Raw genomic sequence first — 27,272 nt, forward strand, 5'->3', positions numbered from 1 at the left:
ACAATCGTCGGAGACGTGTTTGGAGGAAAACCGATCAGGCTGAACGCCTTAGACACACTGTCCAGCGAGTGCAGCAAGGTGGAGGTTCCCTGCTGTTTTGGGGTGGCATTATGTGGGTCCGACGTACGATGCTGGTGGTCATGGAAGGCGCTGTAACGACTGTACGATACGTGGATGCCATCCTCCGACCGATAGTGCATCCATATCGGCAGCATATTGGCGAGCCATTCGTCTTCATGGTTGACAATTCGCGCCCCCATCGTGCACATCTTGTGAATGACTCCCTTCAGGATAACGACATCGCTCGACTAGAGTGGCCAGCATGTTCTCCAGACATGAACCCTACCGACATGCCTGGGACAGACTGAAAAGGGCTGTTTATGGACGACGTGACCCACCAACCACTCTGAGGGATCTGCGCCGAATCGGCGTTGAGGAGTGGGACAATCTGGACCAACAGTGCCTTGATGAACTTGTGGATAGTATGCCACGACGAATACAGGCATGTATCAATGCAAGAGGACGTGCTACTGGGTATTAGAGGTACCCGTGTGTACAGCAGTCTAGACCACCATCTCTGAAGGTCTCGCTGTACGGTAGTACAACATGCAATGTGTGGTTTTCATGAGCAATAAAAAGGATGGAAATGATGTTCATGTTGACCTCTCTTCAAATTTTCTCTACAGGTTGCGGAACCGAGATGATGCAAAACTTTTGTTGATGTATGTACGTTACTCACATATGGCCAGATAAATGCTGTGCGTTTGTGCCTGTTGTCGCGACTGGGTCAAGTGTTCGTGCACCAACATAAGACATGGTTTACATCTTCTCGGTTATGAAATTAATATTGTTTTAGTAACTTGATGCTAACAGGGAAAATACCTACCATTCACTTATTCCAGTTTTATACATATATCAGTTTACACCAAGAGAAGGAACGAGCCAAAAGCTCACGTCTCCAATGTAACAACAAACAACCTGCCTGGAACGGCAAGCGAAGGTGTAACAGGGGTGCATGACATAAGTAACACACAACCCTACCTCCTGATGCTACGTATTTGAAGTCTAGCTGTAATTCTCGCGCTGTTAACCTACCTGTCCATACCTACGGTGCAACTGTTCTTATGCTGCGTCTCTAAACATGAACCTGAAGTAACTTTGCCTGAATAGTCGTACTGCAGAAAGAGTCAGTACACCACTAAAGAAAGAACAAACTAATCTGGTAAAATAAAATACATTACTGAAGCCCTTTGTCCTCCAGTTCAGTTGGTGTACAAACGTTACAACATTTATGCAAAGTTGACAGTAGTACCTATCATAATTCAAGGAGCTTGCGAGACTGCAACTAACTTCGATTGACCAGACAATTCCGTCCTGCTGAATTAGCCAGTCGCACATACTATTACAATCACTTTGCTGCTCTGCCACGCGGGACTTGGACAAAAAACGCTAGGGTTGTTTTGGAACTGCCCACAATAAATCATACGATTTCCCAAGCCACAAAATAAGCTAACTGCACAGTCGCGGCCAGATGGACATCACTGACAATATATTGCAACACTGAGCCAGTACACAACAAGATATTTAGTATTGTCCAGCTTAGACATTAGGTTGAGTCATGAGTTAATTAACATAAAATGAACAACTACAAGACATATGATGTAACTAACGTGTAAGTAAGGTTGACTGACGTAGGTCCGACCTGTAGCCGCCCTCCGTCGATCTGGTGTCGTCGACTTCTCTGATGTAACGTATTGATGTCGTTATCTACTGTATATGTCCGACTTTTCATCATATGTGCACATCAGATGTAGCAGCCACAAACACCTTCACTGCAACGGTGACTAAATTTCGGGTTTTCGTATAATAATTAATGTTGACGTTTTGCACAGTCAATCACCCTTAATTTGTTGCTACGTTGCCGAAGACAAGATAGTTAATAACGTCTTTGGATTTTGATTTTTATTTCAACTTCCTATTTCCGACGTTAGTACTTATCTGCACTGCTTCTGATATTGTATTACTTCTGTCCTATTGGAAATGAAGTGTTAAATAGCTTTTAAGACACAATTAACACTTCGTAATATTTCATAATCGAACCTTTCATCATCCAGAGATATAGTTTGCAGCTTGCCTATAATTATCGTTGACATGCTATTGTGGAAATCGCTTTAGTTTTTATTAACAACATTTAATAATAATTAAAATGATCACGAATGATTGCGTTTTGTGTATAGAGAAAGAGAAGGTTGATCCTACAATTACTCTCTGCAATTACGGCAACTAGAATGTCGGTGATTTTTATAGTTCGTCACTGAAAGATATTATAGCAAGGACTATGGTTCATTACTATACTTCAGCACAATCATTCAAACTTCGTACGCTTTTACTTTCACAAAGCTAAGTGTCCAATTCCGTTCTTATAATCAATTTAACATCCCTTCGTATAGTCCATAGATCCTATCATCGGTTATCCGGCATGTAATAAAGTTTAATATTGAGCGCTACTTTCTCTCGCGCACACAATTCCTCAGATATTCTTAGTCCGTGACCTTACAGCAAAGATCTACCCAGACTTCAGTTTCAACTGAAGTCTGTTCCGTATAAATTAACTATAGGCACTTTTCTTGCAGTTTAACAGAAGTGCCCTGATCTCTTCCGTAGCATATCACACGGAAATGCCAGCTATATCGCACGCCGCAGCTAACTAGACTTATTCAGGGCCAAGAAAACAAGAAAAGAGAACTAACAATACCTGCGCATGGTTTATATAGTAGAATTTAGAAATAAAAGTAATCGCGTTGAACCCTCTTTGACTTCCATGAGGCGCTACTTTGCTGCAGGCGTTATTCTGATGAGGGATTATATATCGGTAATTTTAATTAAAACTTTTTCAATGCTACTAATTATTTCCAATATTATCGACCACCTCTCCCGTATATGAGAATAAGCCTGATAATATTGTTCTCAACTAAAAGAGCGGTTATGGGCCTCAGCCAAACCTCGAAGCATCTCCTCCACACAATGGTATGTCTTTCCTACTTATAACTTTCGTGACTTCCTTGACGTCAGACAAACTGCTTTATCAATGTGTTTCTTGTTGAAACCAGTGGTAACTCTTCCGGAATACTATCTCAAATAATTCTCCCTTAATTCTTACTCTTATTAAGTGGCTCGTCTATTTTTCTTTCCTCGGTTGTCCCTCCTTGGACTCGTCCACCAGCTTGCTACTGAGGGGTATCTGTCCCCGGAAATTGCATCTAACTTATACTTTGTGCATTTTGTATTCCTTCGCCGGTGACCCAAAAAAGTTTCCATCGATATCTCCAAACACCGATATGATGAAGTGTCATTCTCGGGAGCACTGTCACCCCAACTCACGGCAGCGTATGCGTCCGGCCACCATGCGCTACCACGAATTTTAATTTCCATCCTTGATTAAACTTGAAATATCTCATGAACCATAACTCTGATCACCCTGCAGTTTTCACCAAACGCTGTCAACGACCGCAACCACATATATTCTGCTACAAACACTTTTTCTATTACTCAGTCCTTATGCTTTCCGAAACAAGTTCTGCGTCAATGAGAGAGGTCACTGACTGTACATATCACTGCCACGTCTCAGGCAAATTGTCCTCGTCAGCAGCTGTCAAGTTCCGACCTTTCGGTAGATCAAAAACACACAACAACAGTGACACTTCTCCTATTGGCTCAGACACTAGAGATTTGTCGCCAAAAGAGATCGAAGTTTCACCTTTTGTAGAAGAACAGTAAGTGCATACACTTACAATTTCAAGTGTTTTACAGAAGTCATCCAGATGACAAAGATTGCATTATAAATGTTTGCAATAAACTCCGTGTGGCGGATTGTGTAAATCTTCACCTAATTTCACATGTGTTAACACATTCGCAATTCATTTAGTTCTCACAAATGTTACTGCTACGACAAATGTCCCCATTTGTCACTATGTATGAGCGTTCTTAAGTGTAGATTTGGCCTCTCTACGGCGTAAAAAATTGCAAAGTGACATAGACGTCAGCAGCATGTGAGGAGAGAACTACACTTTCTTCGCTTCGAGAGAGGAACTTGATGACTTAAGAACGTAAACGGCTGCGGCCAGGAGCAAGTTACGCAGCATGCGATCATTGTAGAAAGTAAGTGACAATCGAGAGCTCCTGACTTCAAACAACCGAGTCATAGGGCTGAGCGAGAGATGAATATTCTGTTTAGGCAGAAGCACTCAAGACAATCGTAGTACTGAACATGATTTTCTTTGCAAGGCTTTCAGACTTCAAACCACGGAGCCTTGGGGTTAAGCGTGAGATAAATACTGTTTTTAGGCAGAAGCACTGAAGATAATCATAGTATCCTTTTGGTGAAATTAAACATAATTTTCATTGTGAGGTTTTCTAAAAGGACTTTTCTTCAGTATCATAGGCGGTCATACCAGTTTCAGCTAACTAACTACAAACCATGGGATATCACATTAGTGGGTACAAATGGCTCTGAGAACTATGGGACTTAACTGCTGAGGTCATCAGGCCCCTAGAACTTAGAACTACTTAAACCTAACTAACCTAAGGACATCACACACATCCATGCCGAGGTAGGATTCTAACCTGCGGCCGTAGCGGTCGCGCGGTTCCAGACTGTAGCGTCTAGAACCGCTCGGCCACTCCGACCGGCATATCACATCAGTGTTATCACATATTTCGAAATCGGAAATCTTCTCTGTATAGTTCCCCCTTTGACGCCAGGTAAATAAAATACGAATTTATGGGTCACCGGAGTAACCTTGTGACTACAGTCAGGGTTTTCTTAACACGTCGTTCTTGAACGGGCGAAATCGTCAGATGTTAAAGAAACTTTTGGAAGTGTTATAGGAACTTACTGTCCAAGTATAAGGGGCAATCAAGTAGTTTCCGTTCAGGGTGCATAACACTACCGTCCGCTACTGTTATACTATAACCTCAAAGCTGGAGGCCGTTCGTATAATGAAATTATTTTTATTAAAGCAATTACAGTGTAAAGAAGGAGAGCAGTGTTACCCTCTGAACGGAATTTTGTTGTGTTGACCGTGATGTACCTAACAGAGGTGGCTTATTGGAAGTGAAAGCAGAATTACGTAAATATTTAAACAGTAACAAACAATAATTTACCTGTCCACAGTGTCCAAATGATAATAAAAACGGTCGCCAGCCTAATTAGGCATAAGAATGAGTAACATTCTTGTTCAAGAAACTGAAAATAAGTAACTTCAAAGGGCAAACACAGCCTATACTTTGTCACAGGAGAGTGCAATGAACTCTGGCACCTGCATATGTTCACGTTAAGGTTGGAGCTGACCGAGCAGAACAAACTATTTGCATAAATATAACAGATAACGATACACACTATTACCTTCAGGATTTACTCAAACTGAATGATCTCAATAACATTACTATTAATATTCACTGTAGAATCATAAGTTGGACATACCGGTAGGTTCAGTATTACTTTTCAAACATTTTCCTATCTAACAAAAAAATTGTAAATGTAGTTCACTGCAAAATTATGAACTGGGCATAGGTTAAGTCTCTCTGGGCTAAATACTTTTCTATTTAGAATGAAAGTTAAATGTACTTCACTAACAAACACTTTCTCACAGACCTTTGAATAAAAGAAGCTACTGTTATCATAGATAGTGGTCTTTCTATTAATCGTTATTTAGCTTAGCACAATAGACAAACTGAGGGTCCTGTTACACTATTAATAATCACTTTCAATACATAAGAGGAACCCAATACTGTACAGAACTTGACAGGAATTGTACTGTATTGTATTGTATTGTATTTATTGGTCCAGTAAATCTTACATGTACAGTACAGCACATCAGATATTGGACAGGTCAAACTATATCTTACAATTAAAACACTTTAGAAACTAGAAAATTATGTTCACAAAATTTTACAGCACTTCATATACTGGGCAAGTCAATGTGTAAGTTATAATTAAACCACATTAGAAACTTGAAGTTTACAACTGAATACATGTATAAGCCAATATTAACGATTAAAGTACACTCCTGGAAATTGAAATAAGAACACCGTGAATCCATTGTCCCAGGAAGGGGAAACTTTATTGACACATTCCTGGGGTCAGATACATCACATGATCACACTGACAGAACCACAGGCACATAGACACAGGCAACAGAGCATGCACAATGTCGGCACTAGTACAGTGTATATCCACCTTTCGCAGCAATGCAGGCTGCTATTCTCCCATGGAGACGATCGTAGAGATGCTGGATGTAGTCCTGTGGAACGGCTTGCCATGCCATTTCCACCTGGCGCCTCAGTTGGACCAGCGTTCGTGCTGGACGTGCAGACCGCGTGAGACGACGCTTCATCCAGTCCCAAACATGCTCAATGGGGGACAGATCCGGAGATCTTGCTGGCCAGGGTAGTTGACTTACACCTTCTAGAGCACGTTGGGTGGCACGGGATACATGCGGACGTGCATTGTCCTGTTGGAACAGCTAGTTCCCTGGCCGGTCTAGGAATGGTAGAACGATGGGTTCGATGACGGTTTGGATGTACCGTGCACTATTCAGTGCCCCCTCGACGATCACCAGTGGTGTACGGCCAGTGTAGGAGATCGCTCCCCACACCATGATGCCGGGTGTTGGCCCTGTGTGCCTCGGTCGTATGCAGTCCTGATTGTGGCGCTCACCTGCACGGCGCCAAACACGCATACGACCATCATTGGCACCAAGGCAGAAGCGAATCTCATCGCTGAAGACGACACGTCTCCATTCGTCCCTCCATTCACGCCTGTCGCGACACCACTGGGGGCGGGCTGCACGATGTTGGGGCGTGAGCGGAAGACGGCCTAACGGTGTGCGGGACCGTAGCCCAGCTTCATGGAGACGGTTGCGAATGGTCCTCGCCGATACCCCAGGAGCAACAGTGTCCCTAATTTGCTGGGAAGTGGCGGTGCGATCCCCTACGGCACTGCGTAGGATCCTACGGTCTTGGCGTGCATCCGTGCGTCGCTGCGGTCCGGTCCCAGGTCGACGGGCACGTGCACCTTCCGCCGACCACTGGCGACAACATCGATGCACTGTGGAGACCTCACGCCCCACGTGTTGAGCGATTCGGCGGTACGTCCACCCGGCCTCCCGCATGCCCACTAGACGCCCTCGCTCAAAGTCCGTCAACTGCACATACGGTTCACGTCCACGCTGTCGCGGCATGCTACCAGTGTTAAAGACTGCGATGGAGCTCCGTATGCCACGGCAAACTGGCTGACACTGACGGCGGCGGTGCACAAATGCTGCGCAGCTAGCGCCATTCGACGGCCAACACCGCGGTTCCTGGTGTGTCCGCTGTGCCGTGCGTGTGATCATTGCTTGTACAGCCCTCTCGCAATGTCCGGAGCAAGTATGGTGGGTCTGACACACCGGTGTCAATGTGTTCTTTTTTCCATTTCCAGGAGTGTATTTGCATGATCCTCACTTAAGCTCTAAGGATTTTTGAGGAACTCTTCTACACTATGAACTGACATGTACACTAGAGAATTACATTCACAGAATTTTACTTCATATACTGGGCAAGTCGCTATACAACTTATACTTGAACCCCATTATAAACTTGAGAATTACATCTGAATGTATTTATAGGCCAATATTAATGGTTACAGTATTTGCATAATCATCACTTAGACTCTCGAGGATTTTGGAGGAACTCTTCCACACTATAAAAGCAATGTGTCAACAGATATTCTTTTAATGCTGCTTTAAAATTTTTTACATCTGTCATTACTTTAATTTCTCTTGGCAATTTATTGTAGATAATTTTTCCATGGTGTAATGTTCCTTTTTGGCACAAACTGGTTTTTGTATGGAGTACATGAAAGTCAGTTTTCTGTCTTGTATTATGATGATGAACATTTTCATTTTTGGGGAGGATACTAGGATTTGTTATTGTATATTTCTTTATAAACATTGCACTTTCAAATAGGAAAATACATGGAAGGGGAAGAATCCCCATCCTTTTAAATAATGGTCTACATGGTTTGTTCCTTTTTATTCCAGCCATGATTCTCACTATTGAATAGCAGGAGTAATTGAAACATTCTATAATTAAGTAACTTTGTGCATTTGTACTACTTTCATTGAGGGGGAGGGGGGCTTGATCTTGACCACTGTAGTAGAGCAAAACAAACGCACTTTCATTACATTAGTGAAACAAGCACTTAGCAAGCATGAACATGTAACTCTCAACGGTTGTCGTTCTGAAATTTTACTGCAGTGAAACATAAAATTGAGATATTTGTAAGATCCTTTCAACAAACAGTATTAATTTTAGCACACTCTATTGCCACATTAACTCTAATATGCTTTTAATAAAGGACACTCGGTAAGCACTTTAACATGGGAGGGACTCTAAGTGGATATGTGACTGAGGATAAATCACGGTCCGTACAGGAGTTCACTTATAATTTACCTTATATTTGAGTACACTATAACATCCAATGAGCTGATCCTTCACTGTACATTACTATAGTTCTTCTGTTCCATTACAGAGATCGTGCAATGTGGTGGCGAGTGCATGTTGATAGGTGGATTTGCAGGTACAATTGATGCTCTGTCATTTCTTGGTGGCGATGACAGATATCAATTCCAACATAATTCCAGCAAGTTACTGCATCCATCCGAGGCTGTGGCACATTGAAAATCGGCACAAAAAGCCCCTCTCGGCACAGGTACAATTCACAATCTATTCGTGAGCTGTTGGTGGTTCAGTAGCTCATCCCCGACTGACTCTTGGTTCCACCTTTCTATCCATGCCAACCACATTTTGCGCGCGTTACAAAGTTCCGTTCCGGAGGGAAACCACACCACCTTTTACATATAAAATAACTAAGAACCCTAAGTGAGGATCAGCAATTACATAACAGCAACCAAACATATTAAATAAAATAGATCAGTTACACATATTGGTATTACTACAAAAAAAAAATATTCATACAGAAATTACAATTATATACATTACGTTTTGTTCCCTCCAAATGAGGCAAAGAATTTAACTAACAAAGACAATACATTGCACAGTATTTTATCCAGACATCAAAGTTTTTACAAAGATAGAAGTATACAATTTTGTGTTATCGATTCGAACCAACAACATTTACAGAAAGTCAATGATATAATATTGAATAAACATAAAGCAAAAAAAAATCAGTAAACAGTTAGGTAGGGTCTGAGTTGTGATGTTACAGGCATTGCTGCAGCGATTCCGATGGGTACGCAAGGGATCAGTTTTGCATTCGTGTCTTTGCGACGTGCATGCGGTAAATGCGGAAACGTGAACTATGGCGACGTTATTGCCATATGCGTCCAAACAGGACCAAGCTACCCTTATTCATTTCTTGGTTGCCAAAGGAGAAACACCAGTAGACATCCATCAGAGAATGAAGAATGTGTATGGGTCAGTACATCTGTCGAAAACCACCGTTGTAATATGGTGCGCCAAGTTCCATGATGGCTGCGGTTCGACATAAGACGCCAGTCGATGTTAGAGACCAGCCTCATCTATTACGGACAAGTGGGAGACACTCGAGCACCCGCCCTACAGTTTTGATCAACCCCCATGCGATTATCACACCGTCCGTCCCTTCAAAAAGGTCTGCAAGTGTCGACGATTCCTGTTGGACTGGATATGCAGCAGCCAGTTACGGACTTCATCACGCAGCAGGACACAGTGTTTTACCAAACGATTATCTTCAACCTGGTGCGTCGGTGGGATGATTGCCTCAATGTTCACGGTGATTTTGCCTGATTGGCATACCGAGTCTGTACTGTACGGCCTTCGAACGGAAACTTTTTAATCGCCCCTTACCCTTATATATGTAAATAATCAGGTGGATAACACAGTTAGCTACGTGAGGATGTTCGTGGAAGACAATAAAATATATAGGAAAGTCACAACGCCAGAAAATCGCATGACCTGAAGCTCAAATGGTTGAAATGGCTCCAAGCGCTATGGGACTTAACATCTGAGGCCATCAGTCCCCTAGACTTAGAACTACTTAAACCTAACTAACCTAAGGACATCACAGACATCCATGCCCGAGGCAGGATTCGAACCTGCGAACCCAGCAGCAGCGCCGTTCCGGACTGAAGCGCCTAGAACCGCTCGGTCACAGCGGCCGGCTGACCTGAAGCGGATCGATACTTGGTGCAGGTGGGGGCAGTTGACTCTCAAAATTATAAAGAAAGTAACGTATTGCTAACAAATAAGAGGAAAGCTGTATTTCTATTTGATTCCACGATTGTAAAGCAACCTCTAGAAAGAGTAACACTCATTGAACATCGCTGAGTGTGCATCCGAAGCGACCTAAACTGGAACTGCAGTTTGAAAGCAGATGTAGGAAAAGAAAATGACAGACAAATTCATTGGCGGGATCCAAAGGAAATGTAATTCACCCACGCAATAGTTAGCTTGTAAAAACCCTGTCGACCGATTCTTCAATGCTGCTTGTCACTCTGAGACACTTACCAGACAGGACTGTAATAGAGAAGACAGAAAAAGATTCAAAGAAGAGTGATGCGGTTCGCTACAGGTTCTTTTCGCAACTACGAGGACATTTTTAGATACTCGACAAACTCTAGCGGCAAACGCTACAAGAGAGGCGCTCGGCATCGCAGAGCGTTCCTAATGACTCTCGTAATTTTGAGTGTATCGTACAAAGACGAGTCACAATTTGCATCGTACTCCAAAATACACTGGAAGCCATTAAAATTGTAACAGCAGGAACGTTGAAATATAGCGAAATTTTACGTATTGTGCTTATAAAGCATAGTATGAAGAATACATGACAAAATTCGTAGTTGATATGAGGGTATACAGGGCGCACTATTCAGCTTACAGGGCTGCCATCTTTGACAGCAACAGCGGCTATAACGCTTCTGGGCACTGACTCGAACTGAGGTTGTGTGAGAGATGTTGGTACGTCATTCCATCTGCTTCAGATCTGTATAAGAGATCATCAGCCGTAGCGGCTCGCTAGAGATGCCGTGACAGTCTCTCGGAAACCCATGACCACGTGTTTTTAATAAGGGATCTGCAGAAAGCGCTGATCAGGACCGCAGTCGAACACATGCAGCGTCGAGCTAGGTCAGGACAGCACGACAAACGTGTAGTATTGCACCGTCTTACTGTAAGATTATGCCACGTGGTCCTCGAAGATGGAGCATCGCCATCGTCTTTAACATGTCAAAAATATAATGACTGCTTTGCAAGCTACAGGCTATGCGAATCAGAGGATATGACATGGTATACCCAATGACACCCCATCAGTATCACGCCAGCTGTTGGGCCCAATCTGGTAGCACCGTTCGCCTCAGTGTCTCCACAGACATTATATTGCTGTACGTAGGATCGGGACCCGCCTGTGTCCAGTGTTGATGTTGCTCACACTACTATCGGTAGACCACTCTCAGCATCAAGTGAAGTCACAAAGGTGGCAGCCCTGCCGGCAATCCGTGGTGGTCCAGACGTCGTCGCATTGTCTGTGTGGGTAGTTGTCTTGCAGCAAATAAGGCAGTTTCCTGTCTCAAGGGAGGTGAAATGCCTGTACGATGCTGTACAGCGAATGACATGACAGGCCCCTCGGGTGTTGCTCGCTAGGGGCCACTAACGACGAATCCCAAGAGTGTGAGATCGCAAAAGGCCAATGATGTTTACGGCATTCGACGCCCCACACATTGTCTGCCATGCAACCACGATATTGTCTGATAATGGCAACAGGGGGCGGGACTGTGGGTATCGAACGTTGAGCGCAGCATGGGGCTACGGACGGTGGTGAGCTGCTTAGTAGACGAGTAACTCACAACAGTGCTAGTGGTGTTGATAAAAAGCAGAGCAATGGTAACGATGAACAAAGCAAACATTGCCCTGTACCTACAACAACACTTGCCGAAAAATATCTAGTAAACATGGGCTCTAAAATGCATACCTTAAGAGACATGAGCACTTGTTCATCTTCGCTACTGTGAAACCCATCTCTTCTATTGAACAAGTGCTCATAGCTCTTAAGGTACGCATTTTAGACAATTTTTTTGTTTTGTTTTGGTCCATACTACCACTCTTGAAAGTTGCCTACCTTACAATTTTACCAACAATAACGCTAGTACATTTACTGTTGCAGTGATGCGAGAATTTCTGTGTAAATTCTAGAACCACTGAGCCTTCTACAGTCTAGAACACACGATATTCTGGATATGAGTGTGGGATGGTAGAATCCTACCTACTGCGCGTTACATGTTTGTGTGTGCAGGTTGAAAATCAGTCGCAGGAAGAAAGCAGACGCGACTGACGAACGGGACCAACAAATACCTGTCGGGAAAGCCATAGATGTTTCAGTGAGTATGTAAGGAAGAACCATGGAGTTTATATGCAGCTCTATTGTTATTGGGTCATTGATTATTGTTATTAAAACAAAGATAGTTGAAAAAGAACTCCTGAAAACTCTTGACCTAACCTTGCTATAGGCAAGACTTATTTTCTGATTTATGTTAAGAAAAGTTATGGTATTACAGCCAACTTTCTTTTAACTGTAATTTATTTTGTTTCTGACGTTCGACTGTACGAGGGACTTACCGCAAGTTATATATTTATGTTGAAAGTGAGAGTTTTATTGTGTATGAAAGTCAAATACATCTTTAATTGACGAAAAGCAAAGTTTGTATGTCTACTTATTTCATTAGTAGAAAGAGTCTAAAAATTCCTGTACCTAGCGTTATTCGGCGGAGAAGATGTCCAGAGGGTTTCCAGCAGTCAGCTATCCAGTAAAGAAGAGTGGCTGCAAATTCTAAGTAAGTCGTCTCGTAAAGAAGTGGAAGGTGGTTTGGGGGACTAAACCGAAATAACCCAGATTCACACTGACACTTTAAGTCGGAAGCGTTAGACCGTACCGTCAGAGAGAACAGAACGGTTTTCACTTATAACTTATGCAGGAACTCTCACCTCAGCATGATCGTAGAAACTTTGTAACATCATCACGGCATCACCCTGTATGTTCATACATTAACAGACGCCGTAGTGTATAACTTTGACGCTCTGTAGCGTCGTTGAATGACATTTCCGGACAAGGGTTCCTGCGTAAAATTTGATCTACTACGTCCCCTCTCCAACCTCTAAAAGAGTGTAACACGAATTATGAAACATTCTGTAGATTACTGTGATTTCAAGGAAAGCAGTGGACGGCTGCATAACTCCAAACAGTGCTACACAATTGGAAGACGTAAGATTACGAAATTTCAAACACTGGGTCAACTTGATGATGCACAGTAAACGGTGGAATCGGCCCGAAAATTTGTAGATGAGGTAAACAGACTCATCCCATCTTTGAGTAAGGAATTTGTTTTCAACTCGGATCAATATGGATTTGAAAAGGAAATGCATATTAAGGAACCCTGGAAATTAGAGGTACCAAGAGAGTTGTGTCAAGATCAACTAACGTCATTACTTTGAACCATTCGTATACTATTATACCGACTATTAATGCGAATGGTAAATTGGGAGGAAAGTTATTTATTGTGCTGCGAGAACCTGGAGTTGCTTTGCGCCCTACAATTCTTTCTCGTATGCGTGATCTTGCAAGGACAGTAGGGAATATTTACGTCACAGCAAGCAAGAGTGGGAAAATGGGCGTAAGAGAACTACAACTGTGATATGAGCGCTGCTTTTGGCCAAAGTGGTCAAAATAACTTGATTTTGCTTGATTTCTTGTCTGCTTATAAAAGTTATACTCCTTTAGAACAAACTACCCCTCATGAAAAGTGTGTGACACTGTAGTTCATACCGGCTGAAGTCACTAGATATATTCAGCCTCTGGATGTTTGTTTTTTCCATGTCCACAAAACATATCATCACACTATCTGCAGCCACGCTTTATAGGATAACCAGTTTCATGATAAGCTCCACGACAGATTGTTTCGCATTCGGTTGCAGGCTATCGCATTTTATCAGTTCTTATCATCCCGTTACACCAACATGATTCTAATTGCATCACTTAAGAGTGGATACCTACCTGAATGTCCTGTACAGCTTGTTAAATCCCAAGGAGTTCTCCTTCGAACTAGATAGTGTGAAATTTTGTGATCACTCTGGGGCACCTATTTTCGTTCGGTGTTCATAGACATGGTGGAAGTCAATAGTCTGTTTTGAACATTTCTTGAATGTCGACGATGTCCATTTTGTGAACGTCCTGTACAGGATTGATCTCTGCTCCTCCCGGACTCTCATTTTCTGTTGCCCTCCTGATGCGCTCGGTGAGTCATTAGCAGCAGATCTATTTCTTGTTACAGATGTTAACATAACACTTTCAGATGAGTGTTACTAAAGACTGAACTTGCGACCTCGCACTCAAGGGGTTTCTTGTAAGACATTGCATGGCGTTGATTGTAGCGATCCTGAAACTATCGATTCCTCGTCCGCATGACGGTCATGGGACTGCGATCAACGCGAGCAAGAGTATTGTAGAATGATAAAACGGAGTTAGACAGGGAATCATTCTGCTGCTGTTGAACTTCGACACTTATTGGGAGATGTATCTCCTTCTTACACGTGGCACAACATGAAGTTCTCACAAACAAGCAAGAGAAAAACGCAGTTTCTGAATGAGAAATCACAATCTTTTCTTTCACACAGATCGTAGGTGGCGCTGTTCCTGCCTGTTTTGTGTGGTTACGCTGAAATTCTAAAAGTCTGCATATCCAAGACTGTAGTACACCTCATACTAATTTCAAATTTGTTGCAAGGCCCCTTCACGATGCTGCAATTTTAATGACCAGCAGTGCTTTATCACGATACTGTGTTCCGTAACACAGTGATACGGTCAACGGTTTTATATGGTCTACATGGATAAAGGCTTGTCTTAAAACACATAACAACGAAACGGTGAATGTCTTCCCGGAAGCGGGTATTACAAAGGGAGTGACCGAAGTTATCTCTCTTATACCAACTCTATTTCCCGAATTCAGGAACTTGCTATAGGATAACGGACCTCCTACTGATCTACAACAATAACGATAATGGACGATTTTCAAGTCCCATTTCAACCTGCCATTCCTCGGAAACTACAGTTTCGTGAGCCGAATAAAAAAAACATAATAAATGGATATTTAGAATGTCTGTAGGACATGCTCGTTATCCGAGCCGTCCCTACATAACAACAATTTAGGACAAACTCTGTACTTTGAAGGCGTCTTTTAAATAGCCGACCCTTACCACACCACTTCGGCACATAAATAAAGTGAGAAAAAGCAAGACGATTTGTATAAGAAACTTACTACACAAGGAGTCAGTTTCACCACTTTAATATGTTTTTGTTACCTGGTAATAGTAAAGCAATTTTTAAAATTCTTGTTTCTTATTTCCTGAGGCAAACATCGTTTTGTAATGCTGGTGAGTCTTCTCAGTTGACTAACCGTGGTCCATGAATTTTTCCGTTTCTGACGTTTTGATCGAGAACTGCGCTGGACATCTTCAAGACTGGACAGAACCAGGAGTACCTCTGAAGATGTCCAGCGCACCCTGGAAGTAATGTTAGAAACGTAAAAGTTTTGTGGACCGCGACCATACAATTCGGAAAACTCACCACCAGCTGAGACATTCGGTTGTGATAGCCTTCACTGTATGATTCTTTGGTAAATTAAAATAATGTTCCAACAAATGTTTACTGCTTCAAGAATTTTTAGAGAGACTGGCTGTGTAGGTTAACTGGCTACGACAAGAAGAGTAAAGAATGTATCTTCCGCCATTTCGTGTAAGTGCTAGTAGAGAAACTATGATGAGAAATTTCCGCTTCTGTTAGTAGAATGACGAACTGATACAACGGTGCAGCAGGAAAGGATAGGGGAGATCCTGCCTGAGTCACGTCCCACGTCAGTGGCCTGCTGTGACCGTATTACTCACACGTGGCTGGGCTTTCTCCCTCCCGCTAGCGATAATTCTGCTAAAAGGAAATTCAGCTGAATCCTTGTGCTCACTGAAATTTGGTCATCGCCTAATGTCTCTGTTATTGTTATTGTGATGTGATCCATAAACGGGCTACATTAGCTCTTCTGCAGTTGAAATATAAAGACATGTACATTAGAAAGCTTCTATTTCTCAGCAACGTTAAGCCTTTATAAACGAGTCCTTTGTGTCCACGCGAAGGCGCGCTGTAAATGTGTGTCAATTAATAATTAGTCCATCACCAAAGACAGAGTGAAGCTAGCACTACACTATGGCCAAATGTGAAGTCCAATATAATTATTGCCATAAACTGTTTGGTCCTCGGACAGTGTCTTTGTTTCGTTAGGTGTCGTCAGTGATGCCAATCTTGACTGCTGACTAGCGCTTTGTTTCTAGACTTTTATACGAACCCAAAGTCTCACCACCAACAACAGCATTTACTTGTCAAGGTCCGACTTGAGCACACATGTTGTACAATTCACTGTTACCAGCTTCGGCTATTGCCATCATAAGATCTATCACAAATAAAAAACAGTGGGGTAACCATATAAATTCAGTTAGCTGAAGCAAATTCTATAACAAGCCTGGTGATACGTAAGAAAACTACAAAGTATTTGCGTGATTACAGCCACGAATACCAGCTATACGTCTCTCAAAAGTCGAGGAACCCACATGGCACGCGTTGTTCTATGAACTGCTCGTCAATGATTGACGTATTTTTACAATATCAACCAATACTACTACCATCTTCCCAAGTTACAACTGTATACCGAAATGCAGGAACAGAATCCGTAAATCAAGAACGCCAATAATGAGAGGAAACAGACTAAAAGTGGACAGTGCAGCGACACAGCTTGTAAAGGAAGAACTAGAGAAACCAAAGATACCGAAGGTCTCATACCGATATCCACTACAAGTGGTAGTCCCACGAATTAAAATAAAAGATGTTGCACTGTACGAAGACAATAGACTCAGATTCGTCAGGTCGGCGATTCATCTTCGAGTCCGACGATTCAAGTAATTATTATCAGTGATTTTTCTAAATCGCTTTAAGCAAATGTCGGGATCTTCCTATGAAAAAGACGTTTCGGATTTCCTTCTCCAGTCTTCCTCCACTGAGCATCTTGTTTGTCTCTGATGTCCTGGTCGTCGACGCAACGTTGAACGCTGATCACCTCTCTTCCTTTTTAAAGACTCAGGCGCAACAAACATCATTGTTAAGGAATGAAACGAAAAACCATTAGACCAGCTAACATAAATAAATGGAGAGTAAAAGTGACTCTTAGATGTTGTTGTTGTTTTGCTCTTCAGTCCGAAGACTGGTTTGATTAGGCTCTCCACGCTAGTCCAGTCTGTCCAAGCCTCTAGCCTGACTACTGCAATCTTCCCTTAGAACCTGCTTTCTGTACTAAAACCTTTGTCTTCCTCTACAGTGCTGATCCGCCCATACTTGCCTTCGTTACCAAATAGACGATTTCTTAATACCTCAAGATGCGTCCTATCAGTCAGTCAACCTGTGATACAAATGCCTTTTTTCTCCATTTAGATTTAGTTCACTTTTGCTTCCACCTTAGCCCGCGATTGCACAGGGTCGGCATTGTTAAGTTCAGATTTGGCAATGTTAAGCTTAAGGTGTGGCCGGAAGCCCTTCCTGCTGCCACCCCATGCACCCCGTGATGGAATGAGTGAACCCCAGCTGTCTGCCTCTAGTGTAATCCACGGAAGAGTGTGAACGCGTTCAGATGTCTGTGAGTCGTGTAACTGAGGCGGAACGTGGGGATCAACCCGGCATTCACCTAGTGGGATGTGGAAAACCGCTTAAAAACCACATTCAGGCTGGCTGACACACCGGCCCTCGTCGTTAACCCGTCAGGCTGATTCGATCCGGGGCTGGCGCGCCTATCCGAGTCCAGGAAGCAGTGCATTAATGCTCCCGGCTAACCTGGTGGCTCCCATTCAGATTTAGTATCTCCTCATTAGTTTTCCGATCTATTCAAGTAATTTTCAGCATCCTCCTCGGGCATCATACTTCAAACCCTTCTATTCTCTTCTCGTGTGTTCCATTTATCGTTCACGTTTCTGTGTCCTACATGGATACTGCAAGAACCTCTAGAAATGTCTTAGTTTAGCCGGTGGGTCCGTATATTTTGGTATAAGGGGCGTACAGCACAAGTGGCCACGCTTTCCCACCCGAGTTTTGCGATAATGAAGCCAGACTGTCCTTGGAATGACTTAGTGAGCCGCCGCGTAGGAATTCTTCCTACCTGTTATGTGGAGACGCTCTCATAGTTTTACGTCCCCTTGCAGAGCCGTATCAGTTCCGACGAATTCTGAAAGTGCAGTACTACTGTTTATGTTTTATGTAACGAAGCGGGAAGACGTTTTTGTCTGAATAATTTTTACACGATATGCCATTATGGTGCGTTTATTTAAGAAACCGTAAAATGAACTTGTTCACACTGATTATAAGCTAACTATTAATGGTAAGGGAGCATGGTCTACCGCATGACTAGATCGACAGGCATCCTATCGACTAGTGCCGACTACGGCGCACAGTCTGTAAACAGAGAGTACGATCGATATAGTTCGTATAAGATCGTGCATCGTCGGTTATACCAAAGTTATTCATTTATTTATTGATATCAACGTTTCCTGGCATTGTAAAATTACCGAAAGATATCATTTATGGCCCACAGACTCCTGTTACTCTCTGAGTGGCGAAAGGCAACTTTTGTTAGCAAATAATTGTTAGTAGCAATTACTTGATTCATGCCAGAATAAATGTACTTTTCCTACGTATCTCTTAGCGTGGGAACCTACTGCTCGCTCTTTGCTCAGTAAGTTCTGCAGCGCTGATAACATTCACTTCACGTATGTGAAATAGCGAAAGTGGAAATAAAGTAAAATGCGCTCTTATCTGCGAATAAGGGGTACCTTGCTATACATTCCAGACATACATTACGTATCTTCAGAAAATACTTGGTTCAAATGGCTCTGAGCACTATGGGACTTAACAGCTGTGGTCATCAGTCCCCTAGAACTTAGAACCACTTAAACCTAACTAACCTAAGGACATCACACACATCCATGCCCGAGGCAGGATTCGAACCTGCGACCGTAGCAGTCCCACGGTTCCGGACTGCGCGCCTAGAACCGCGAGACCACCGCGGCCGGCTCAGAAAATACTACCTAACATTTAAATTTATCAGCGGCATTAACAAATTACTCTTTTTTAAGAATAATTTTACTGTGTCTGTATTTCATATCCTCTTTACGTCTGTCACTGCCAGTTTTTTGCAAAACTTACTGCTACTTTTAGTACATAATTTCATAACCTAATTTCCTCAGAATTTCCTGACAAAATTCGACTACATTCCTTTACCATCATTTTACTTGTGTTGATGTTCATCTTACAACCTCCTTTTCAAGACGCTGACCGCAGTTTCGATGCTCTTCCATGGCTTTTGCCACGCCTGACAGAATTACAATGTCATCGATAAAGCTCGAGGTTTTAATTTATGCTCCCCAAACTTTAATTCCTTTTTCAGATTTGTCCTTGGTTTCCTTTACAGGCTTCTGAATGTACAGATTGAATAACGCCGGGCATACGCTACAAATCTGTCTGATCCTCTTCTGAACCAATCTATTAAATACGTTAACAAAAATATTCGGATAAGTTTTACGTCATTTCCTCAGGGCCAGGGGAAACAGCAGGGTTCCAGACATCCTATCATTAACCAGTGAAGTGACAGCAACCAAACGGGTTCATAACAGAGCACAAAAAATGATGATTAAGTCAGAAGTAGGAAAATAAAGGGGGCCACAACAGAACAAAACCCCAGACTGAAATGAGAGCAAGCACGTCAGCATTTCATGTCCTTTAAGAATGTGATGCGGTTACAAAAAAAGTTTGCTTAGAATACAGGCAGCGAGCAAACGAAATCTGTGCTCAACAAACCCGAAGATGAAAGCTAGGGAAGCCGCCGACATACTTGTAAAATACTACTAAAACTCCGCTACAAATTCGACAATCCTGATATTGTTCGTACAGTTTTTCGAATTTGTTGCTAACAAGTGCGCCGTTCGCAAAGTATTTTAAGAATGTGCAACTCTTTGAGATCCTGCTGACCAGTGATAGTCAACCTGGTCCTCAACGTTCACCACCGGGCGTTCCAGCTTTCATCGTGGGTGGTAGGCAGTAGGGGTTTTCAAAAATGTTCAGTTGGTTTTCATAAAATTGATGTAAGTTATTTAGTAGGTAGTTATTATTACATGCTTTAATTTACTGTCACTCGTCTTTATAAATATTATGAAGTAAAAATACTTTCCTACTAGATCAACATACTGTGGAACAGTTGGGCGGTTAGAAAATTTTCACTACGAACACAAATACAAAAGTGGGAGACAGGTAAAAAAGGCTGACTACTCTTTATACAGACGATTTTGTTTGTACATCTTTTGATTTGTATAGGTGGTGGATTGCACGGAGAAATACGTTTATATTGCAACATCATGAAGGATAGCAAATAACGAAATTTTATGTATTATGTATATCTGGAGGGAAGTGTGGACGGTAAAAATCGTAGAGGAGACGCAGAGATGAATAAATTCAGCATATTCAGAAGGATGTAGATTGCAGTAGTTATTCGGAGACGAAGAGATTTGCACAGGATCGCCGGCATCCTGCCAGAGGCTGCATAGCAGCCCGCTGAGCAGGTTGACCGCATGCGCGCTCTCTGCTGAGGGAATTTTGCTTGCTGTTCTGCATGGTAACTAGGATTGTTGGCCGAGGTCGGAGAACCGGTTCGTCATGTTATAGCTGGTGATCCGTAACTGTGAAGGGTGTGCCTATGACAGTCGAACAATTACCACTTCCTGCTGTCTTTGTGGTCGCTAGTTCGCGTCTTCAGAGTTTTCATTTCTTACTGCTTCGGTTGGTGGATGCTTACCTGTCAGCATTTTCTATACAGTCAAAGAGCAGCACAGAACGAAAACGGTGAGCACCTTTGTTACGTGTCAATGAAGCAAAGGTTGTAATCCACAAAAAATCCCTGTTCTTTAAGCGAGGTCTTGCTATAGAAATTTAAATTGGTTTTTCCGGTATAGCGCTGTCGAGCTTGGATTGCTGGCTGTTATATTTGTCTCAGTACTCAATGTCGATTAGCATTCCGAGTTACCAGGACATGGCCGAGTTATTCCTAAGCACACCTGAAAAAAACAATACCTTGCCAATGGTGCAATAATGATTAGGTATAAAAAGAAGTTATAATTTTAATTTGAGTGTTTTCTTTTTAAGAGGCCATTTTCTAAAAATGCCATGAAAGATTAATCTTCTGAATTGTTTGTTCCTTTTAAACACTTATATATTGAATTACCACAACTATTAGTTTTTAATTCACGATTACTGAGCCGAAGTATGAAAACTTATATTTTTCGGAGGAAACATCTACATCTACATGGTTACTCCGCAATTCACACTTAAGTGCCTGGCAGAGGGTTCATCGAACCATTTTCATACTACTTTTCTACCATTCCACTCTCGAATGGCACGTGGGAAAAAGGAACATCTATATCTTTCTCTTCGAGCTCTGATTTCTCTTGTTTTATTGTAGATGTGAATGAACTTGGAGAGGGGTGGGTTGGGTTGTTTTGGGGGAGGAGACCAGACAGCGAGGTCATCGGTCTCATCCAATTAGGAAGGGAAGTCGGCCGTGCCCTTTCGAAGGAACCATCGCGGCATTTGCCTGGAGCGATTTAGGGAAACGCAGAAAACCTAAATCAGGATGGCCGGACACGGGACTGAACCGTCGTCCTCCCGAATGCGAGTCCAGTGTGCTAGCCACTGCGCCACCTCACTCGGTCTTGTTTTATTATGATGATCATTTCTCCCTACGTAGGTGAGTGTCAGCGAAATAATTTTGCATTCGGAAGAGAAAGTTAGTGATGGAAATTTCGTAAATAGATCTCGCCGCAAAGAAAACCGCCTTTGTTTCACCGACTGCCACCCCAACTCGCGTATCATATCAGTGACTCTCTCACCCCTATTGCGCGATAACACGAAACGAGCTGCTCTTCTTCGCGCTTTTTCGATGTCCTCCGTCAATCCTACCTGGTAAAGATCCTACGCCGCGCAGCAATATTCCCGCAGAGGACGGACAAGTATAATGTAGGCTATCTCCTTAGTGGGTTTGTCGCATCTTCTAAGTGTTCTGCCAACAAAGCCCAGTCTTTGTTTCGCCTTCCCCACAAAGGCCTGAAAGAAACTTGTGGGATCTTTCGGGACGTGGTCTGTAATTCATTTCTGTTGTTGTCACCTTGTTTACAGTTTTAATTTTCACCCTACCTGTGTTTTAGGGTACCTAATTTGAGCTGAACGAAGGGACCGAACGATGTCTCGGCTAAGCTCAAGCTGGTAACCTTACGTCAGCCAAATGTAATTGTTTTACTCTCTTTCAATTGTTATTTAATTCTGTTAACGCTTTCACTTATTTAGCTTATCCGTTGGTTAACAGAAAGTTGTTGTGAAACTTGTAAATTCTTTTAATATTGATTCTCTCACTGTTTACGGGATTTAAAACTCATATTTGCAAAACTTTAAAATTATCCTTAAATGTTTAAAAGAATAACTTGAAGTGTCATTATGATTGTCTGACTCATTAGTAACTTTATGGTGGGATTATGAAGAAGGCAAAATAATTCTGCTGTGAAACCTACAATTATGGATAAAGAGATGTAAGGTGAAAGGTTAGGGCCCATGCACCATCTTGTGTCATTTCCTGTTACTACCTTATTGACATAAACGCCTCTGAAACAAGAAGGCCTTTGGCAATCACAATTTCAGTTAATTACAACACAAACTGAGTAAGTTATCAGATCTCAATAATTGGGCAATAAAACCGGTAGGCCTTAATTAACGACAGTTTCAGCTAACCCAAATTATGAAATAGCTCTTAATTTAATTAAAAGGGAACAGGCAGGTCTTCAATAATAGCAGTAAAACTACCAAATAGAAAACAGGCACGTCTTCAATAATAACAGCTTCAGTTAAGTAAAATTACCAAATAGAAAACAGGCAGGCATTCAATGACAATAGCTTCAGCTATGCAAAATTACCAAATACCCGACTTGCCACGCCACAACACGCCCCGTCCCCGTCAACAACGTCGAGTAAGGTTCAAATGGTTCAAATGGCTCTGAGCACTATGGGACTTAACATCTGTGGTCATCAGTCCCCTAGAACTTTGAACTACTTAAACCTAACTAACCTAAGGACATCACACACATCCATGCCATAGGCAGGATCCGAACCTGCGACCGTAGCGGTCGCGCGGTTCCAGACTGAAGCGCCTAGAACCGCTTGGCCAGTCGAGCAAGGACCTTAGTGGCCTCAAACCAGACGGACATTGCACGACAGATCAAGCTAGTTGCGCCAGGAGTTCGAAAAGCGATGCCATAAACCCTGCCAGGGCTCAAACTGAAACATTATTTTTCTCGGGACGATTGTTCATTAGTGTTAATGCGAGGGTTGTCCAGAAAGTAAGTTCCGAACGGTCGCGAAATGGAAACCACCTGGAAAATCCGGTAAAGCTTTGCACAGATGTGTTGGGCAAGTCTCTAGTATGCCCGCTGATCGTGTCGCGTCGCTCTTTTCAGTTTTGAGTGAACAGTGAGCACGTAAAGATGCGTAGGGAATAGCATCTCCCGCCAAGTATGAGGGCCTGGTTAGAGATTTCACCTGTGTCATGCAGCCCACATAACACAACTGTCAAGCAGTTCCTTCTTCATGCCAATATTCTCGGCCACACACTGCAGGGGCAATGAAGACACTCCTGCAGCGTTTCCGATGACAAGTGTTTGACCACCCACAATACAGTCCGTAATGGGCTCCCCCTGAGTCTCATCTCTGCTCACAAGCACCGCTGGCTATGAAGACAAAATTTTTCCGCAGGCAACGAGCTGTAAACCAATGCACATAACTGGCCGAAAGCACAAGCGGCTGCTTTCTATGACGAGGATATTGGGTAGTTGATACAGCACTATGGCAAAACTCAAAGTTGGAGCGGCGACAATGTTGAGAAGTAGGTGAAAGATGTACCTAACAGTTGCAAATAAAACGTTTCTGGTTTTCACTGTGGTTTCCATTTCGCGACCGTTCGGAACTTACTTTCTGTACAACCCTCGTATTATTCGAATGCCGCTAAGGCGAATAAATGTCGCACAGAATCTTTCTTCTTTGTAGGTATGTTATTAAGCAGCCACGAAAGTCTCAACAATTTAATCGAATGCTCTCCGTATAGAGATGGGTCAGGATAGTATAGGCTATATGCAGTCTTGCATCATCTTGTTGAAATATAACGCCACAGAGACCTCGAAGATGGGGCACAGCCACAGGCCATAGCACAAAGCTTAAAGTCTGCTGTCTAAATTTTCTGCTATTCGAACCAGAGGTGACTGTGTTGTGTGCCAAATGCCATCCCATCACTATCCTCCCAGGCAATTTCCGCCCTCTTCAGAGGCTCCACACGCTGATACACCTATTGTTGTTGCTGTACGCAGGAGCAGAAATCGTCATATAAGGTGAGCTGTGCTTCTCGTACGTCCAGCATTTTCGTTGTGTCCATCAACGTCAGCGTGGGCCTCTCTGCTGCCTCGTCGAGGGAAGCCACAAAAATTAGTCACAGTTCTGAAAATCCGTGCTGCTCCAGAATTCAGGCGACGTCGCACTGTCCGTTTGGATACTTACTTCGCTGCAAACAAGCCTGTTTCGTTCTCAAGGCACGTGGTGTCGCTGTACCATCCTGCGCTATCTAGCGAACAATATTTATGTCTTTTCGGGCGCTAGTCAAATGGTTCAAATGGCTCTAAGCACTATGGGACTTAACATCTGAGGTCATCAGTCCCCTAGACTTAGAACTACTTAAACCTAACTAATCTAAGGACATCATGCACATCCATGCCCGAGGCAGGATTCGAACCTGCGACCGCTCAACCACCGCGACCGGCGTTCGGTAATGATTTGGGCTGCCAAATCGTGGTACTCCACGGGGCCCACGGTTACTCTGCAAGGTCGCATTACTGTCAAGAAAGATATGACCATTTTGGCTAATAAGATCCATCCCGTGGTATGATGTTTGTTCCCCAAAGGTGATCCCGTGTTGCAAAACAACTTGACCTATGTTCATACAACTCGCATCGTCCAAGACTGATTTTGTGAACACGAGGGTAAATTGTTGCGTCTGCTCTGGCCACCACAGCCCCCAGATCTCAATATTATTGAGCCTTTCTGGAGGGAAGGATTCGTGATCGCTATCCATCTCCATAATAGTTACCAGAACTTGCAACTAAACACCTCAACAAAAGTTGTGAGTATCATATAGTTTACTACAGGGACTTCTTATAGCACACTCAATGAGGTTTGTACAATACCTTTTTAACAAAATAGGTGTAATTCCTTCTAAAAACAGGAACGATTTTGGTTGGTTACAACAAACCAGGTTCTCCTAACTGTATGTTTTCAAAACGAAAATAGTGAAAATCTTTAACTCACAATGATGATAATCAGTCTTTCAAAAAATGGTTCAGATGGCTATAAGCACTATGGGAGTTAACATCTGAGGTCATCAGTCCCAAAGACTTAGAACTACTTGAATCTAACTAACCTAAGGACATCACACACATCCATGCCCGAGGCAGGATTCGAACCTGCGAACGCAGCAGCCGCGTGGTTCCGGACTGAAGCGTCTAGAACCGCTCGGCCACAGTGGCAAGCTCATCAATCTTTAGTAGTGAGTATGTCTTCCCCGCACACGGATGTGTGCTTCCCTCTAGGAGGCATTCTCTGGATGATATCATCAAGTTTATCTTGGGAGATGAGGTCCCACTCCTCAATGGCATCTTCATTGAGGTCCTGAAGACTGGCAGGTGGGTTCGGAAGCGTGCAATGGCCACATTCAACAGGACCCATGGATGCTCAGTTGCATTCACGTCCGGGGCCTGTGCTGGCCAGTGCATTCGGCAGATTTTGCATCTTTGAAGATACCGAGTCACTGCTAGAGTAAGGTGTGCTCTTGCATTGTAATCGACTAGGATGAAGCTTCACCTACTTCACGTCTTTAGGGCCCTACAATCTTTTGTAGGACCGCTTGGAAGTATCGGGGACCGGTTAAATTGCCATAGATGGGAATTAGAGGGGTCCGGCGTCCCATCATTATTGCCACCTAAAACATTATATTTACCCCTGCAAACGGATGGACTTTCTGAACGTATCGGCGTTCCTGGTGTCGTTTAGCACTTCTCCAAACCCTAACAAGTGTAGTGTCTGGTCGCAAACCAGTTCTGGTCTCGTCTGAAAACATGACATTATTCTGCAATGGCTCAATGTTGATGTGCAGGAGTCCAGGCCTTTCGATTGTGTCGGTTCCGTTCGTTCAGTACAAAGCTTCTCATTGATCTTCTATAATGAAGACCACCCTGTGCAATCTTCTGCGCAGTGTTTGGTCTGAGATACGAACCACAGTTGAGCGGGAGAAGTCATTTCCAACATTTCTGACAGCTGATGTTGGCGCCTGCGAACCGACAGTTGAAGGAAACGATCCTGCTTTGATATTGTCTACATCTAAAAGGATACACTACAGATCACATTTAAGTGCCTGGCAGAGGCACACGAGGACGACCAATGCGAGGTCTATCGTTTACGTTTGCCGTTTCTCTGCACTTTTTCCACACCTTAGACATACCACTTTGAGATCTTTCCTGACACTGTCAAAGTGTTTTATGCCTCTACATGACAGGCAACTGCAGCGCTGAATGAAGATATTTTTGATACTGGACTGGTCGTGGTGTATGTTTACATGACTGGGAAACGGTCACAAATCATGCCAGTGGTAAGCACCGTCCATTTCATGGGTTCGCCGGCCGAAGTGGCCGTGCGGTTAAAGGCGCTGCAGTCTGGAACCGCAAGACCGCTACGGTCGCAGCTTCGAATCCTGCCTCGGGCATGGATGTTTGTGATGTCCTTAGGTTAGTTAGGTTTAACTAGTTCTAAGTTCTAGGGGACTAATGACCTCAGCAGTTGAGTCCCATAGTGCTCAGAGCCATTTGAACCATTTAATGGGTTCTAACTGGATAATGCACGGAGCGCCTAGGTCAATGAGACCTCTGGTATCATACACTACATTTTACGAAAGTATTCTAAACTTTTGTTGAGCAGTGTATTTTGCAGGAAGGATGGTGTAAGGTTCCCTTGAAAATCATGCAGGTCC

At 43.1% G+C, this 27,272-nt stretch overlaps 1 protein-coding gene across 1 annotated transcript in view; it reads left to right on the forward strand.

Annotated features, from left to right (window-relative positions):
* Positions 1-27,272, forward strand: part of LOC126456463 (uncharacterized) — a 274,840-nt gene that overhangs the window by 45,917 nt on the left and 201,651 nt on the right. The window lies entirely within an intron of this gene.

This window comes from Schistocerca serialis, chromosome 2, assembly GCF_023864345.2.
Source record: "Schistocerca serialis cubense isolate TAMUIC-IGC-003099 chromosome 2, iqSchSeri2.2, whole genome shotgun sequence".
NCBI classification, from domain to species: domain Eukaryota; kingdom Metazoa; phylum Arthropoda; class Insecta; order Orthoptera; family Acrididae; genus Schistocerca; species Schistocerca serialis.